This window comes from Callorhinus ursinus, unplaced genomic scaffold (genome assembly GCF_003265705.2).
Source record: "Callorhinus ursinus isolate GAN/ISIS: 27379988/994484 unplaced genomic scaffold, GSC_fseal_2.0 scaffold8, whole genome shotgun sequence".
Classification (NCBI taxonomy): Eukaryota; Metazoa; Chordata; class Mammalia; order Carnivora; family Otariidae; genus Callorhinus; species Callorhinus ursinus.
The window spans coordinates 55,910,360-55,927,848 of record NW_027397070.1 but is presented as its reverse complement, the minus strand read 5'-3'; positions in this window follow the sequence as shown (position 1 = coordinate 55,927,848).

The following is a 17,489-nucleotide window of genomic DNA, read 5'->3' as shown; positions in this document are numbered from 1 at the left end:
TCCTGTTTATGAAGAGGGCATATGTATTTCACTGACTTAATATACTTATTAAAACCTAAAAGTGTTTTTAAAACATCCTTAAAAAAGAATATGTTTGTTAGGTGTGTGCCCATGTGTGTCTGTTGGTATCATGTTAGATACATGTTTGGTTACCAGTAAATATGTGACTTATGAATACTAGTGACAGTAAGAAACCAAAGCTTGATCTCCACAAATTACACGTGTGATACGCTATCAACATGCACTCACTGTGTCCTTGTTTAGTTGATGTTTCCATATAGTTTCTTGTGAAAGCTAAGCAGCACATGTCAAAAGTTTCAGATTGCACAGTAAAAAAAGTCCTCTACCCACCTTAATGACAAGATATACTTGAACAAGATGGGGTACTGTTATAATTATGATTTACTTAGTTAATGACAGGGAGCAAAGATAACCCAACCAAAGTGATGTTTTTAACAAAACAAAATGTTGCAAATATAATCAGAGAGCTAGACAATGAAGCAGCCATATAACCAAGGTTGTGGAGGTCCGAACACAGAACTTGAGGTCTCAATGTTGGACACCATATGCAAATTTTATAGCTCACTCTTCCTGAGTAAGAAATTTTGTGCATGATTTAAATGTCATAAACATTTTACAAGTCTTTCTTAGCAGCAGATTTCCTGTTCTGGGAGTTAAAGGGCAAGTGTAAACCTGAGAACATGCTGTACATATGTATGACAGACATCAAAACACACAGAATGACCTTTATAAACATATCAGGCTGACCATGTCTATCCTGAAGAGAAAACTAGCAGATTGAATCCACATTTGGATGGAGTCACTGGTATTTAAGATCTGTAGCTCTGAAAATGTAGTAGTGTCTTTTATAGTTATATGAGCAATTGTCTCAGGTTCTGTGAGTTACCTCAACTTTTTACCATTCAGAATGTCTTCTCTCTCTTTTTTTTTTTCCTAACCCAGAAATGCAATAAGACACACAGTTTATCTAGACCTAAGGAATTTTCTCTAATTAGTTTCTAATGCACGGCATTAATGTGGTTAATTTTACAAGTTGATATGGTCTGCACAGCATAATTATAGGAACCAGAAGTTTTAAAATGTTTGGGAAAACAAGGAAGAGGGAGGGTACCCGTGAGAAGGACTATACCTGGAGGGATGTTGTAGGAAGAGAAGAATGCATGATGGATGGGCAGCAGATTATGTTTGCTTCCTAGTTTCGCCAAGGGCCAGATAGAGGTACAAATATCAGAAGAATGCATTTCAATTTTGCCTTCCCTTTTGTCTGACAGCATAAAAGAAACTTCCTGAATGGTTTATTTATCCACAGAGTAAAAGCCTCGCTCTATAAACCATAAACATAGACATAAAAGTTTAAAATGTGAGAAAGGAACCTGGACATTTCTTTTTTTTTTCCTAATTTAGATGACCTTCTAGACTGGTTTATTAGCAACACTAGTTTGATCCACTTAGAAAAATTAAAAGTTGCAAGTGAACAAGTCTTGATATACCAGGACAAAATCCAACCTATTTGACATGCATTCTTGTGTTTGTTGGTACTTTTCCTGATGTCCTGAAAACATCACTCTGAAATTAGAATAGAGAAAACAGCAGAAAACACAGAGCCTGCAAATGAGAACCATGCCCTCATAACTGCACCATTTCAAATACCTGGAAACTATGTTTTATTTGGGGGGTTGGTATTCGATATTTGATCTTGTTGCCTTCCACTAATGCTAAAGGAGGTGGTCGGCAGAAAATAAAGAAAGCTGCTCTACACTGCTCATTGGTTATACATTCAGAAATCTCATCCATAAAAGAATGTTTTCTTCTCTGTTTCAGATCGAAGCCTAAAGAAAGTAAATCTTAAACATGCCGGATCTTGAGAATGAAGCTCTTACATATTTGGATACTCAAGTTATTTATTTTTGTAAGAAACGTTTTACAAGGCTCCTTTTTAATGTCTGAGCCAGTAGCACAGCCTTATGTATACTCAGAAGATATAAGCCTAAGAGAAAGATTGTTCCAGCACACTAAATGAATTAAGGTCATCAGACATTCTCCAAGACCACTGTGGAATCTAATATTTAACATCAGGAAAGTTTATTTTTCCATGTATCCTTCTTCCAATTACTGTATATTCTAACTCTGCCACTTCATATAACATTATGTAAAGAATTCTCTTAAAGTCACGGCAATAAACTCTAGCGCTTCTGGTCCACCCTGCCTAGGGTACACACCCTACACGTGTTGTTTATTTCAGGTGCATTTCATCTGTGGCTGCTGCCTTTGGGGTTAGATAACAAATATAAGAACATGGAAAGTAATGTGATGCAGAAGATATTATTAATATTATTATTTTATCTGGATTTTTAATCCAGCTTGCAAGAATGTTTTTCATGTCTAGAGAAAAAGGAGACTTTTTTTTAATTTTTTAAAAAGATTTTATGTATTTGACAGAGAGAGACACAGTGAGAGCAGGAACACAAGCAGGGGGAGAGGGAGAGGGAGAAGCAGGCTCAGTGCTGAGCAGGGAGCCGGAAGTGGGGCTCAATATCAGGACCCTGGGACCATGACCTGAGCCGAAGGCAGACGCTTAACGACTGATCCACCCAGGTGCCCCGAAAAAGGAGACTTTAATCCTATCGCTGGACAATCTGTTAATAGCAAACATCAAGGAAATGTAATTCGTCTGCTTTGATAACTTGGTTGAGGGAATTTTAGAAACCACTCTGAAAATTAGCTCTAATCTTCCTGAAAAAAAAAAAAAAAAGAGATGTGATGATATGGGAGAAAGGAATTTTCCCACTGGGTATGGCTACTGGTTTAAGCACAATTGTGTAACATTTTGAAATTGCGTTCTCTCAAAAGTCTAAGTAAAATATTAAGTATGTGGCTTTATCAGGATCCTGAAGCTTATTGTTTCTGTGCTGGGCCAAATTTATTCAGTTTTCTGCACCTAACCATGAACTTTTTCAGATCTTATTAGTATGACATTCATTCTTGCATATCCTCTTTGTCTCGCTGGTTGATTTTTTTTTTAAACAATATGTTTTGTTTGATCTACCATATTAGAAGACCGCAAGAGGGGCTATCTTATTTTAGATATCTATAAAACAAAAAAAATTACTAGGCACCCATAACACCTGAGACTAAATCTATTTTATCATCCTATTTTTATCATTTCTATATTTCACATTGAACAACACAATGCTCCTTCTCTTTATTTCTTGATTGTGAACCACCTACTGATTCCCAGTGTCTTCCTTGGACCTGGCATAAAGTAAGTAGTCTGTACATGTTTATAAGATTGAATTATTGTCAAGTGTTATCCATTTAGTGGTATTCCCATCAGTATAAAAAGAATCCCAGTAGTCCCATGCATTTTAAATTTATACCAGTTACTATTTTTAGGTAGTAACTTATTTAACTGGGCAAAGCTGGTATAATCTTAGCTAATAATCTTCTGAACTATTCATAACATTTGTTTCTCAAGATATGTGAGGATTCGTTACTTTATTTATTTTCATTTTTTTCTTACTTTATTTAAACAGTAGTCTTTGTCCACTCTATTATTTATGCCAAAAGAGACAATGAAGTAGTATCAATGTTCAGTTATTCAAATACGAATTTGAACAGGGTGTGATGGCTTGCCATGCAGTACAAGGACCTTTCTTTTAAACTAAATTAATTACATCAATTAATCTTTTAAACAGAATTAAATGCTCATATAAAGAAATGTATGTATAAACTAAGTTGCCTGTTACATGATCCATTATTTTTCAATTCCACTGAATTATGTATTTTTTATTACCTCTTTCTCGATCTCCTACAAGTAGCATGTGTGTATGCTGACACAATAGAAAATAAAAAAAAATTTAAAATGAAATAAATTGGCTTAATATGCCTGAGTTTATAAAGTGAAAAAAAAACTATGTTGAAAATGTTTATTCAACTAAATACTATAAATTATTATTTGATGAGACTTTATATCAGTAAGAAGAGAGCATCTTTCCCTGGAATATAAATAGGGAATCAATAGTTAAGTTATGATTCATGATAATATTATTTGAAGTAATTGTCTACTACAAAGGTAAAACCTTTGGTTTTAAATGTATATATATTTATATACAGTGTGATGGATAAAATAAATGCCACTGAATTTTTATGTCTTTGCCTCCATATTGAGTTGTGTTCTTATTAAGTACTGGTGGTACCCCTCACTCAGATTCTAGGAGCTGACTCTCATTGTTATGCCATAAAGATGATACTTTATGAGCTTGACATAATGCATGCAGTAAGCCTTAGGTGTATTGGGACCATGCTAAATTAATTATTTTTTCACTACTGCACGGCAAGATGCCTTTTAGCTCCCATCCAAGTTATTTATGTCTTAAAATTAGTTGTGATCTTTTCAAAGAAATAGAGTGAGATACTGGGGGAAAAGGACCAGATGTAACACTTTCAGCTTTCCATTTGTGCACTGTGTTCTGGGGCCCAGGGACCTCAGCAACACAATTAAGGCTGTATTGATCGGCTCCTGTCATTACATTGTAGACGGACCGAGTGGGGGTTTGCAGTTTACACATTTATGTGACTTCACCTGGTTTGGGGTTGTTTTTAAGTGAATCTAGAGTTTCAAAAAGGTGTAAAATTGACACTCTCTGAGGTCCTCCAGGCTTCTGTGAAATAGTAGCAAAGGAAGTGACTGGCTGGAGCTTCCCCACGTGGTTCTAAGCACTAACAGGAGATCAAGGCAGGACAGCAGGGAGGCGAAGGACCAGGCCCTGAGGGCAGAGCATGACCACAGCCCCTTCCAGAACCCCCTTTGCGTGTTTGCAGATGGTAATGCGAACTGCCTTCTCCTTAGTTCTTACTCTTCACCAGGCTCTGTGCTAAAGTGCCCTATACCCATGCTTGCTTTTTACCCCTCACAATAACTAATTGATATGCACTGTGATCCTCATCTTGCAGATGAATAAACTGAGGCACAGATGAGTCAATAATGTGTTTCCTGCCACAAAGCTACCAAAGGACAAAGCTGGCATTCACATCTAGCTCTGTGCCATAAAGCTAACCCTCTCATCTATTATATGCCATGTTCACTGTTCCCTAAATGTAGCACTTGATTCAGCCTGTTTCTCTGGGATTTTAAGCCATTTTATTCCTTTAATAAATACACCACATGATCAAAGCAGCCTTGGTCTGAGCATGTTTGCTGGGTCTCCTCATGAAAGCTCAGTTTTCCTATTTTTAATTTCACTTGGCTGTAGGCAAGTGGGTCTCAAGCCAAGGAGATGTCTTAGTCCTTCCTCCACTGTGGACCATGAGGGTTGATTTTCAGCCTTTGTAAATGCCAAAAATCAAGGTTTGGATTCCTTGTCACTTTTTTAAAAAAATTCTTGGGGCACCTGGGTGGCTCAGTAAGTTGTGTCTGAATCTTGGTTTTGGCTCAGGTAATGATCTCAGGGTCATGAGATCAGCCCTGAGTCGGGCTCCATGCTCATCTGAGAGTCTGCTTGAGATTCTTTCACCCTCTAGTGTTCCCCATGCTCTTGCTCTCTCTCTCTCTCTCTCTCTCATGTAAATAAATTAATTAACCAATTAATTAATTTAAAAACTTTCTGTAAGATTTAATAGAAAGGCTATAGTGTAATTAGAATACAAAAATGTAGGGTGCCTGGGTGGCTCAGTTGTTAAGCGTCTGTCTTCGGCTCAGGTCATGATCCCGGGGTCCTGGGATCGAGCCCTGCATCGGGCTCCCTGCTCCAAGGGAAGCCTGCTTCTCCCTTTCCCACTCCCCCTGCTTGTGTTCCCTCTCTGGCTGTCTCTCTCTGTGTTAAATAAATAAATAAAATCTTAAAAAAAAAAAAAAAAGAATACGAAGAAGGGTCAGTGGAAAGACAATGCTGTTCAGCTATCTAGAGAGTTCTCTGGGGCTGTCCCAAACTTCTCCTGCCACAGTTACCATCATCTATATCCAGTTCCTTCTCCAGTAAGTGCCACCAGAGAAGACGATTGTGGAGAGCAAGCTATTGGCTATGTTCAGGATTCAGACCACTTGCAGTTGGAATCCTGATTTAATACTCTCAAGCTCCATTTTTTCCAATTAACCTCTTTAAGCCTCAGTTCTTGTATTTAAATAGGAATGGTAATTATAATCCTATATCCTAATATAATCCTATAATCCTAATCTTTCTTTTGGGATCTCAAGTTTGTAATTGCAACAGAACTGTAGGCGCTGCCATTTGAGAGGAGCCTGCTCTCCCTACCTTGCTAATATAAGCATGTAAAGTAGTTGCTTCTCTGATTACTATTGGTAAGGAAGAGCTGAGGGAAAGTCAGTGGGTTGACTAGACTATAAGTAAAGAGAGAAGTCTGGAATTGTCTGAACCCTTGGTTGTTGTCATAAGTGGTTGTGTGTGGGGGGGTGAGCCTGTTAGATGTTGAGCTCATAGGGAACACAAATGACCTTTAGCCCATTGTTCTTGGTCCTATGGACCATTTGTATCAGCAATGAGAAATGCTCAATGTCAAACACAGGTCTGGTGTTCATGAGGTCCGTGCTGAAACAGACCACTTAAGGCTCTTGAGCAATTCATTCTAAAGACATACCTAGACACAGGATTCATCCCCAGTGTAAAATAACTTTCTTGAAGGTTGATTTTGAGGTAACACATTCAATTCAGTTAGGCATCCTGCCAAGCAGGTACATGCCAATTCCCAAATCATGCTTGTAGAAGGGTGGGGCCCAGTTATCAAATACCTGCAAATTATAACTTGCTCATAAGCAGACCCTGTTACCAGCTGAGTGAAGTTTACCCTGTAAATTCCTTTTTGTCATTCACAGCAAATCTCCTTCCCTGAGGCTTCTCCTGTCAACCCAATCTCAGGAGAACTGCCCAACCATCAACACCCACATTTATCCTAGCATCTTTGTTCTCAAAATGAACACTCTCTTTGAAGACAATAAAGACTCAAATTCAAATGCCATCATAAATTGTTAAAGAAGTAAAATAAGTAAGTCCATGTGAATATAAACAGCTATCAAAAAAGCAAGAGGCAACAACACATACTTTCTTTCCAGCCAAAAAACAGTGATTAAATGCAAAGATTTTCATGAGGTGCTCTAATTTCAGTGAGCTGGGCCAGAAGATGCATGAGAGGATTAACATTACCCCCAAACAGTTGAGATGAGTGGTTCTTAACTCCTTTTTATCTTCACATGATGCCTAAAATCCAATTGTATTAGTTTCTTATTTCTGCTGTACCGCATTATCACAAACTTCATAGCTTAAAACAACACAAGTTTATTATCTTACAATTCTAGAGGTAAGAAATCCTAAAATCAAGGTGTTAGCAGGACTGAATTCTTTCTGGAGGCTCTAGGGGAGAATCCATTTTCTTGCCTTTTTCATCTCCTAGAGGTTGCCCATATCCTGGGTGCTTGCCCCCTTCCTTCATCTCCAAAGCTCATCAGTACAACCTCTGACTCTGTCATTGCATCTCCTCTCTCTGTAATCCTTTTGCCTGCCTCTCCTAAGGACTCTGTGATTACATGAAGTCCACCTGGATGATACAACATGCTCTCGCAAGTTCCTTAACCTAATCCTATTTACAAAATCCTTTTTATCATGTAAGGTGACATATTCACAGGTCCAAGGATTAGGTTGTGGATGTCTCTGGAGGGCCATTATTGTGCCTACCATACTAATCAGCTGATAACTATCAAGCACTTATAAGTCATTCCTTCCTTCCACTTAAAAATATTGCTTATCTTTCACAATGTGAGCAATCTGTTAGGTTTTCTTGACGCAAAAATGAATAAGACTTTGTTCCTGCCCATAACAGTAAGAAAATTACCTGTTACCTGTTAAACTCTTGGTATGTGCCAGGCATTTAATTCTGGGCATTAATTCTCTTAATCTCCTGTTAAGTCTATGATGTTGGCTCTATTCCTTCTCCCATTGTACAGCTGAAAAACCTGAGTCACTAAGAAGTAATTTCCCAATTTAAACTGGTAGTAAGAGGTAAAACTAGGATCTCAACCTAGGCAGCATGTCCCCGAGCCTGTCATTCACCTAGTTTGCTGCTAGCCAGTCCTCTTTATGGTTTAATATCTACTCTTTGTCAATATAAATCACTCAGACTTCAGCTAATTTTAAGAACGGTTCCTGGCACATCGTACATACTCTGTAAATCATAATGATGGCAATGATGATGATGATGATGATGACAGTGGTTATGATAATGATGACTTGAAGAACAAATTGGCTACATTTATTAGGGAAAGGTTTGGCTAAGGAAAATTTGAGCTCTAATGTTCACTTACTCATTAACACTGCTGGGATATTACATCCAAATATAGAAGGATCAAATGAAGGGGAGTTCCAGAAGACAGTTCCTGATGAGGAAGAAGGAGAGTAGCCCAGTTCTCAGTTCCCATTTTTATCTGAAGTCTCTGCTATCTGCTCCTGGAATGAAAGAGTGTATTTGTCCTATGGCTTCCCTAATTATCAACTAATTAAGGAAATGATGGATAACTACGGCCTCTTTCCAATAGTAGGAGATAGGTGGGCCAGGGCCCTACGCAAACGGGTGTGACGAATACACAGCCTGGCATCTGCCATTAGCAACATAATCTCAGCTCCCAGCATAGTATACCCAGCCAATCTTTTAAACTGCCTTGTGATTAGATTTACTCTAAATTATGCCCCCTCTCAGATGTCCAAATTCAGGAAATTCTACATCTCACACTTGAGCTAAATATAGTGAAGAACACAAATTAACATCTCAGTTTATTAGCAGCAACAGAAGGAAATGTCCACAAATTCAAACTCAATCATGATAATTGGATTTCTATTTACCATCCTGGGAAGTATTGTTTTACCAACAGGAAAGGAAAGAAAGTCATTTGGGTTGCTACCTTAACAAAATGGACTTCCACAGAGATCCATCCCAACATTTTGCTTACTTTAGTTATTTGGTTCATTTTCTCAACCATCCCTGCCCCCACCACTCTATCACTCCAATGGTTCTGGATATTAATCCTGAGTTTTATTTCAAACATATGATTACATTGGCTTTCTTTTTGCTATATTAGTTTTTATTTGTGAATCTACTAAAATTAATAATATTTAAGCCTTTGAACAAAGGTATTGAATCAAGCCTAACTCTAACCACTTATAGACCAGATGATGTTGAAAATCACCTTATCTAATAAGATATCCAGATCAAATACATGCTGGAAGAGCACATGGGTAATCACTAAGATAGTGGTGCAAGGCTTATATCAGAAAACCTTAAAGTTTATAACATCTAGTCTGAAAGATTTGGGGACAAACTCTAAAAACCTTTTAAGCAACTTTGGCATTCATTCACTCAACACTTATTTAGTGAGTGATTGTTATTAGTGGCAGCATGCTATTCAAGTGGATACATCTATGTTAGAAGTGCCAGTGAGGACAAAGAATGTCAGAGAAGCCACATAATGTCACATAAGACCTAGTTTTTGATATGTAATTTTGAAGAGGGACGGGTGAGTGGAGGAGAGGAAAGGAAAAGAAATTCTAGGCCAATAAAACATCAGGAATGAGACAGTAGGAAAAAACAGGGGTTAACAAGGATCTTGAGAGTGATGAATCTGGGGATTTCCTTTGGTAGGTAAGGGGATGCTATACCCAGGAAACTCATTAGATGTGAGAGTGAAAGCAAGATAAAAAGATTCTGTCCTTATTGATCCTTGGCTCCTTACATTCTAGAGATATAATAAGCAGCAATAGGAAAATCAGTAGTTTCCCACTGTTGCTGCGAGAAATTATCATAAACTTCGTAACTTTAAACAATACAGATTTGTCTTGCAGTTCTGAAGTCACAAGTCTGACACAATCTCAGTCTCGCTGGGCTAGAACCAAGTGTCGGCAGGGTTGTGTTCCTATCTGGAGGCTCAGGAGCTGAATACTTCCCCTTGTCTTTTAAAGCATCTAGAAACTGCCTGCTTCCCTAAGCTTATGGCTCCCTTCCTCCATCTTCAGAGCCAGCAAAATCTGCCCAGATCCTCTCAAAGCCTCACTTCTTTGGTTCTTCTCCTCTGCCACCCTCTTCTGAGGATCTGTTTGATTATATTCGGCTCTCTCAGATAATCTTCCTATTTTAAGACCAGCTGGTTAGCAACTTAATTCCATCTGCAACCTAATTCCCCTTTTCCATATTCTATAAGGTATTCATGCATTCCATGGATTAGGACAGGGGCATCTTGGGGGTTAGGGGGAACAGTGGCATTATTCTGCCTACCAAGTAGGAAAGGTATTGATGTGAAAGAATGATAATGAGATAGACTTTGAACATCCTGAGTTTATAATACTTGGTATATGTTTAGTGGGGGAAGTCTATAAAAATTCATGATTTAAAAAGACTGGGCTTTTAGTTGATCACCAACTCAATGTGAGCCACTAGTTTACTCCAGAAACACCATAGGCTTTGGAAATGATGTTGTCCAAGTTCTGCCAGCATACCCACTGTGTATGAGACCCTGGGCTAAGCTATTTTCATAAATTAATCACATTACAATCCACAAGGACCAAGTGTTTTTGTTCCTGTTTTGTTTTCTTTCTTTAATAGATGGGGACACTAAGTCTGAGAATTCAAGTTCAGCTTGTCTCAAGCAGGAGGAGAAAATGTCTGATTCCAAAGTATTTAAACTCAAGGTTATTTCCTTTCCTTGTCTGAAGGAAAGTCAACAAGCCAGTTAGAATGACCAGCCAGAGGAATTATGCAAGAGCAGTGCATTGTTAAACTATTTGTTTTTTTTTTTTATAAAAGTATCTTTGTGAAAAACAAACAAAAGCCCAAAACCTAAACTAAGAAGGTGCAGAATTACTTTTAAGAATATTAATAAGAGCTAGGGTGCCTGGGTGGCTCAGATGGTTGGGTATCTGCCTTCAGCTCAGGTCATGATCTCCAGGTCCTTGGATCCAGCCCCATGTCGGGCTCCCAGCTCAGCCAGTAGTCTGCTTCTCCCTCTCCCTCTGCCTCTCCTTCTGCTTGTGGCTCTCTCCCTCTAATGAATAAATAAAATATTTTTTTAAAGAATATTAATAAGACCTTACATTTATTGAATTCTCAGTATCAGACCAGGGACTGAATGGCAGCCACTCTTCCGAAGAGTGTTATAATGAATGTCCTTTCTTGTTATTTCACTGAGAAAAGAGATGTGAGCACTTCCCTTGTTACTTCTCTTTGCCTCCTTATGCTAGTACCATGTTAACACTTTGTCTCCTATTATGCTGGAGAGCAGGCCATGAACCTATCCTGGGCCAATCTTCCACCTGTGGGTTAGATCTTATCCACCTACCTATTCAAGGACTCTGCCCCCACTAATGGCCACTCTCTCTCCTGCAGCATTTGTTTTTCCCTCTTTGCTGAGTCATTCCTATTAGCAAAATCATATGCTCTATGTTCTCCCATCTTAACAAATGCTTCTTGTGATTACACTACCCCCTTCCAACTTACTCTGCTCCACACTGAGACAAAAACTTCTTTTAAAGAATAATTTATACTCTCTAGGTACAGTTCTGCTCCTCTGATTGCTCCGTTTCAAATGCCTTCACCCCAATCAGACCAGTGCCCCTATTATGCCCCTAACAAACTGCCCTTGCGAAGGTCACCTGTGACTAGGGTGACCATACAGGTTAGTACTCAAAGTGCGACACGTTTAAGAGTGAAAAGGATGCCATTAGCAATTATATCAGGATAATGGGCAAATATCCAGGTGACCCACTGGTAAACTCTGTGTCTTAAATAGTGTTCAGCAGGAGCAGATGCTGAGATAGAGATTTCCATGCAGAGGGTTCATGGTGGAGTATTCCAGAAGATGCACATAGAAGAAAGTAAGGAAGCCAGGATTAGGCACAGGAGGAAGCTGATTTACCATGTCAGTATAAATGAGGCTCAGCCCATCTCTTAAGAAAGCTCTGAAGCTGGATTGGATGTTCACAGAGATCCCAAATTAAGGTGAAGGGGCCAGCTTTAGTCCCCACATTAGAGGGAGATTGGCGCCTAACATTGGATGAGGAAATTTCCTATAGAGGGACAATTCCACTGAGATATGCAGCTATATATAAGCCACAAGCAGCTGATATTCCCAGTGGCTAGAAGATGCTCATGCCAGCCCTGAACAGGGGCTCCAGGTTGCACACCTTATTATCTACTCACTAGGATGCAGTTTCGTCCTACCAATGTCGGCCATGTTGCTAAATCTAATAATCAAGTGTAAGTTCTCATCTTATTGGATCTATCAGCCACCTTGGACATAGGTGATCAATCCCTCTTTCTTGAAATACATTATGTAGTTGTCTTCCAGATATCACCTCCACCGGGTTTTCCTATTCTTTCATGAGGCTTTTCTCCTCAGTCTGGTCTCATGCCTCTTAATTTCTTTGATGAGTGGCCTCTGGTGTGGACACAGAACTGTCTTTTCTCACTAGACTGGCTTCCCAGGTCAGGGTCTGCAACAATGACTGGGAAGGACAAATCCTGACCATCGCCTTTTGTTGTAAATAAGGTTTTATTGGAATGCAGTCACACTTACTCATCTCTTCTATGACTGCTTTTGTGCTACAACCACAAATGCATAGTTGTGACAGAGACCAGTGGTCCACAAAGCCAAAAAAAATTTCCTATCTTGTCTTTTGTGGAAAAAGTTTGACTGGCTCTGGTCCTAGAAGATCTGATCTTATCTCTAAGAAGAGTGTCTCCTTCAGGTCTTTGCAAATGTCACCTATAAGGTGAGTTCTCTTCTGTCCTCACCACATACATATACCTCATACATTCACTGTACCTCTTCCTGGTTTTAACTTTTCTTTCTTATCACTATCTGTATTAGTCAGGGTTCTCCAGAGAAACAGAACCAATAGGATGTGTATAGATATATATAGAGAGAGAGTGTGTGGGAGAGAGACATTTTAAGGAATTGGCTCGTGCATTTATGGAGGATGGCAAGTCCAAAATCTTCAGGGTGGGCTGGCAGGCTGAAGATCCAGGGAAGAGCCAATATTGCAGTTCAAGTCCAAAGGCCATCTGCTACAGAATTCCTTCCTGCTTGGGGAAGTCAGGCTTTTGTTCTATTTAGGTCTTCAGCTGATTGGATGGGGTACAAACACATTATAAAGGATGATCTACTTTATTCAAAGTTCACTGATTTAAATGTTATTTTTATCCAGAAATATCTTCACAAAAACATCCAGAGTAATGTTTGACCAAATATCTAGACAACATGGTTCAGCCCAGTGGACACATAAATTAATCACCACATTATCTAATGTATTTATATGTTTTATTATCTTCTCCCACCTCTAACTTAATAATGAATTCCATGTGGAAGGGACTTTTGTTTGTTTTGTTCACATTCCTAGCACCTAGAGTGGTTGCCAAGCACATAATTGATGTTCAATATATATTTGTTGATTAAACAAATGGCTTTCAATACCATATATATGACTTTCAAGTTTATATGTTTAGCCTAGACCTTGCTCTGAACTCAAATAAGTATATCTGAAATCTTACATGCATTTCCTCTTGGATTTATAAGGAACCTCAGTATAATATGTTCAAAACTCAACTCATGATCTTTCTCCTGACACCTCTCCATCTCACACCCCCATCTCCTTCAGTGAGTCCTTCCCTGAGCTCTCTGTTTAAAACAGCACATCCTCTTTCCCTCTTTCTCTGCTTTGCTTCTCTCAGTCATACTTACCATGATCTAATGTGCTATTATATGCATTTACTTATTTGTAGCCAGTAACCCTCTCATCAAAAAAGTTAATTGAAGGCACAGATGTCTTTCTTTTTTCTTTCCTGTACTTTCCTTTTTAATTTATTTTTTAAAAAAAACTGTTTTGCAGTTTACTGCTATGTCTCCAGTCTCTAAAACAATGCTGGGTGCATTTTATATAAGTATGTATGTCAAATCCTAATACATAAAATGAACAAAAGGGTTGTTAATCTAGTTAAAGAGAATGTGGGTGCATGGAAATGGGGCTACACTGCCACCCATCTGTCCCAAAAACATCTTGGCAGAATCAAAGACACTTTAGTATATTCTGATCCCCAGGTCCATTGGAAGCCCCACCATTCAATATATAAAGCACATTACAATGCACCCATATTCCCCATTGAACATAAATTTTTGCTGTAAAATTTGACTTTGAAAGTAATTGGCTATGAGTAACTACGTAAAGTTGATTCTGACTTCTCATCAACCATGGCCCTTTTTTTCTGAAAATGTTTAAAGAATGAGGAAATTCTAGTCTCTAAAACTATTTTCAGTTATAATGATACAGTCAGAGATACTAAATTCAAAATTTAATGTGGTCAATAAAAATGTCTTGTAAAGCAGGCACTTAATAAAATATTTGTTAATGTCAAACCAATTTTATCATTTTTGTATTTTTGAGCCAATATTTTGGCTCAAATTTCAGATTTTTTGTTGGCCTCTAGCATTTAGGTATAAAACAGCCTGCCCAGAACCATAAAAACAAGGGGCGTTTCAAAATCCACTTGTGTAGGGAGACATGAGTGTTTCAGGAGTCTGAGAAAGTAAGCTGGAGTCAGCATGCAAGGGCTTTTAATATTAAGGTCACTCTCCTAGACCAGCTCTCGCACATTAACGATACATGGTGGCAGTGACCTGGACATCTCAGCATGAGGCAGACTCCACAGGCAACCTTGGGCTAGAGATCCCACTGGGCTGGCTGGGACTTCCTCAGGGGTGCACTGTGGTCAGGGCTATTTCTAACCAACTCTCTGTCCTTCCCTTTCTTTCTTCTCAGGTGTCAGACCTACAATGATCAAAGATTTTCTTGCCAAATCCTGCACTCTCCACCTTTATCTTTCAGAGGCATTGTTACAATACACTCCCTGTGCTTCTGCACCTGGGTATCTGCTTCCTGTAGGGCCCAGCTGTCAGAGGGACATGATCTAAGGTACTTTGCCTGGCTTGGGAGTCATCACAAACTCAACCGATAATGCCTATCCAAGCTGGTTCCTTTATCTTTCCCATGCAAACTTTGCAGGCAGGCAGTCTCCAACCTATGCGGGAGATGCTGCCTCTAATACATATTCCATTTATTCAGGCCTTGACTCATCTCCTGTTTTCTATCTCCCATGATTCCATGCATTCAAATCCTAGTATCTCAAGATTCAGTTGAATCCTACAGACTTTGTGAATACCAAGCAGATTTATAAAATCTCTAGAATTCTCTTGCATTTACAGGAAAAACCTCATAGCCTATCTCTTAAATATTTCAAGAGTTTATTTAATTTTAATATTCTCGAGGTCAATTAATAAATCTTTTACATACTTTTCCTCTCTTATCAGCTAGTAGATTTCCGGGTACATAGTAGATTTAATTTTTTGGTTGTTGGTTGTGGTGATTCAGACCTTTGAACCAACAATTGAAATGCTTTGAAAATAATTGAAATAGGCTAGTGTAATAGCAGCTACTATCAGATGTAAAAGTAAAGAGCTGGACCTCAGGGCTTATAAGGAAGCAGTCATGTTTCTAATTAAATTTCAGACTTGATAGGAGGTTGTCCTGTGATTCAGTGATAATGAGAAGTCTGGACACAGAGAGGAAGTGTAATATAGAAGTGGCTTTATCATATAGATCACATAAGATATTTATATGTGTATATATATGTATATATAGATAAAATATATATATAAAGCACCTACAACCTTAACCAAAGTGGTTTTATTAACCGCTCTACTAAGGCAAACTACTCTCTGGAGGAAGGAAGAAACACAAATAATCTTTGCCTTATATTTTTTCAAAGTCACGATTTATTTAATGAGTTTGAAATAGGATCTTTTTCAGGAAGTAATCTTGACAAACATATGCTTATCTCCTTTTGACAGCAACAATAAACTTAGAGTCAAGAAAGCAAGGATTAGAGAGAAAAAAAACGTTTGTGAGTTAGGTGTGTTGTGTGTGTGTCTGCAAGCCTGGGTCCACTTAGCTCGGGGAAAGTCGGATGTATCACCACGAAAAGAAATCTGAGGACTCTCTTTCATGAGTTCTGTTTGTGTTCTGGAGGGCATATGACTCAATAAGACAGCATTTACTGGACTCTAGGGAAAGAAAACAAAGGGGGTTTGAAAACCTGGCACTCGACAGGAAAGCTGGCTCTTCTCCTGCAGGTTGGCAAGGCAGGCGTTGGGAAACTTGGAGCCCTGAGCTCCCTCAAGTACGAAGAGATCATGACCCAGGAAGAACACACATTTCAGGGCAATGGTTTAGGGTGCTTCACTTCCTGATGGTTGGTTTTTCGTTTTCTTCAAACTGGGAACCAAGCACCAAGGAAAAGAAAATTTATGAAAGAGATTGTTCTGCCCATTCATAATTGGAATATTATGCCAATTCATAAAAATTTAGTATAAAGTCTCTTTTGAGAGTCATTTTTAAAATCACCATAATCTTTTTGTTTGGCAAAGCCAGTTCAGTAGCAATATGGATAAATGGCATTCCCTACCATTTTTTTTGTTTGTTTTTTGTTTTTTAATGTGGTCCTTCTGCTTCACATTTTCAAAACCTGTTACTGACAAGGATCTGCTTCCCAAACAGAATATTTTAGTTTAATGGGGATTTCTACCAAAAATAAATAACAGAATTACTCTTTAAGATAATCTTATTTACATAAATGTATATAAAATCTCATCATCCAAATATCTTATTTTTATGTTATCGACAAGAAATGGAAATTTTGAAACTTGACTGTAATCTTGGTGGGCTCAATTCATAGCAAAAACATAATAGCAATCATTCAATTCTCTCTTTTCTTTACCCACATAACATTCATTAATTCAGGGATTAGGTTTAGGTATAAGTAAGAGAATTCAAGATACATCTTTATGATCTCTGCAATGACTGATAATCTTTACTTAGGAATTATTGTCATGATTCATATGAAACATATTGCTGGAAAGTAGAGGCTTTCCAATTATCTCTGAGGAGTTCCAAAGTCAAGTCCAACAAACAAGGGTCCACACCCTTCTGTGTGTAGAAAGCAGAAATGAAAGCATTCTTACCATTCATGAAAGGTTTTCTCTTAGAGACTGTTTCACAAAAGCAGTTATAGACACATTAAGCAAATCTTGCCCCACCTTCTGAAAGAAACTGATTATGTCTGCTTTTTTGCTTAACTAGAACTTATGGTGATTGAATTAGGTCCTTTATAGACCTCCTAAGTCATGGATTCTTGATGTTTTAATAATTATCCTTCAATTTACAGTGTCACCTTATATTTCTAAGTACTTAAAACCTAAATCTGAACCACTATCATCAGTGTTACCCACTTTGGATTAATATTCCTGAATAAATAATCATTTAGGTACCTGAAAATATGGCAGAAAATCAGACAAGAGTATTGTTTAAAAATCATAAAAGCTGGGGCACCTGGGTGCCTCAGTCAGTTAACAGGCTGCCTTAGGC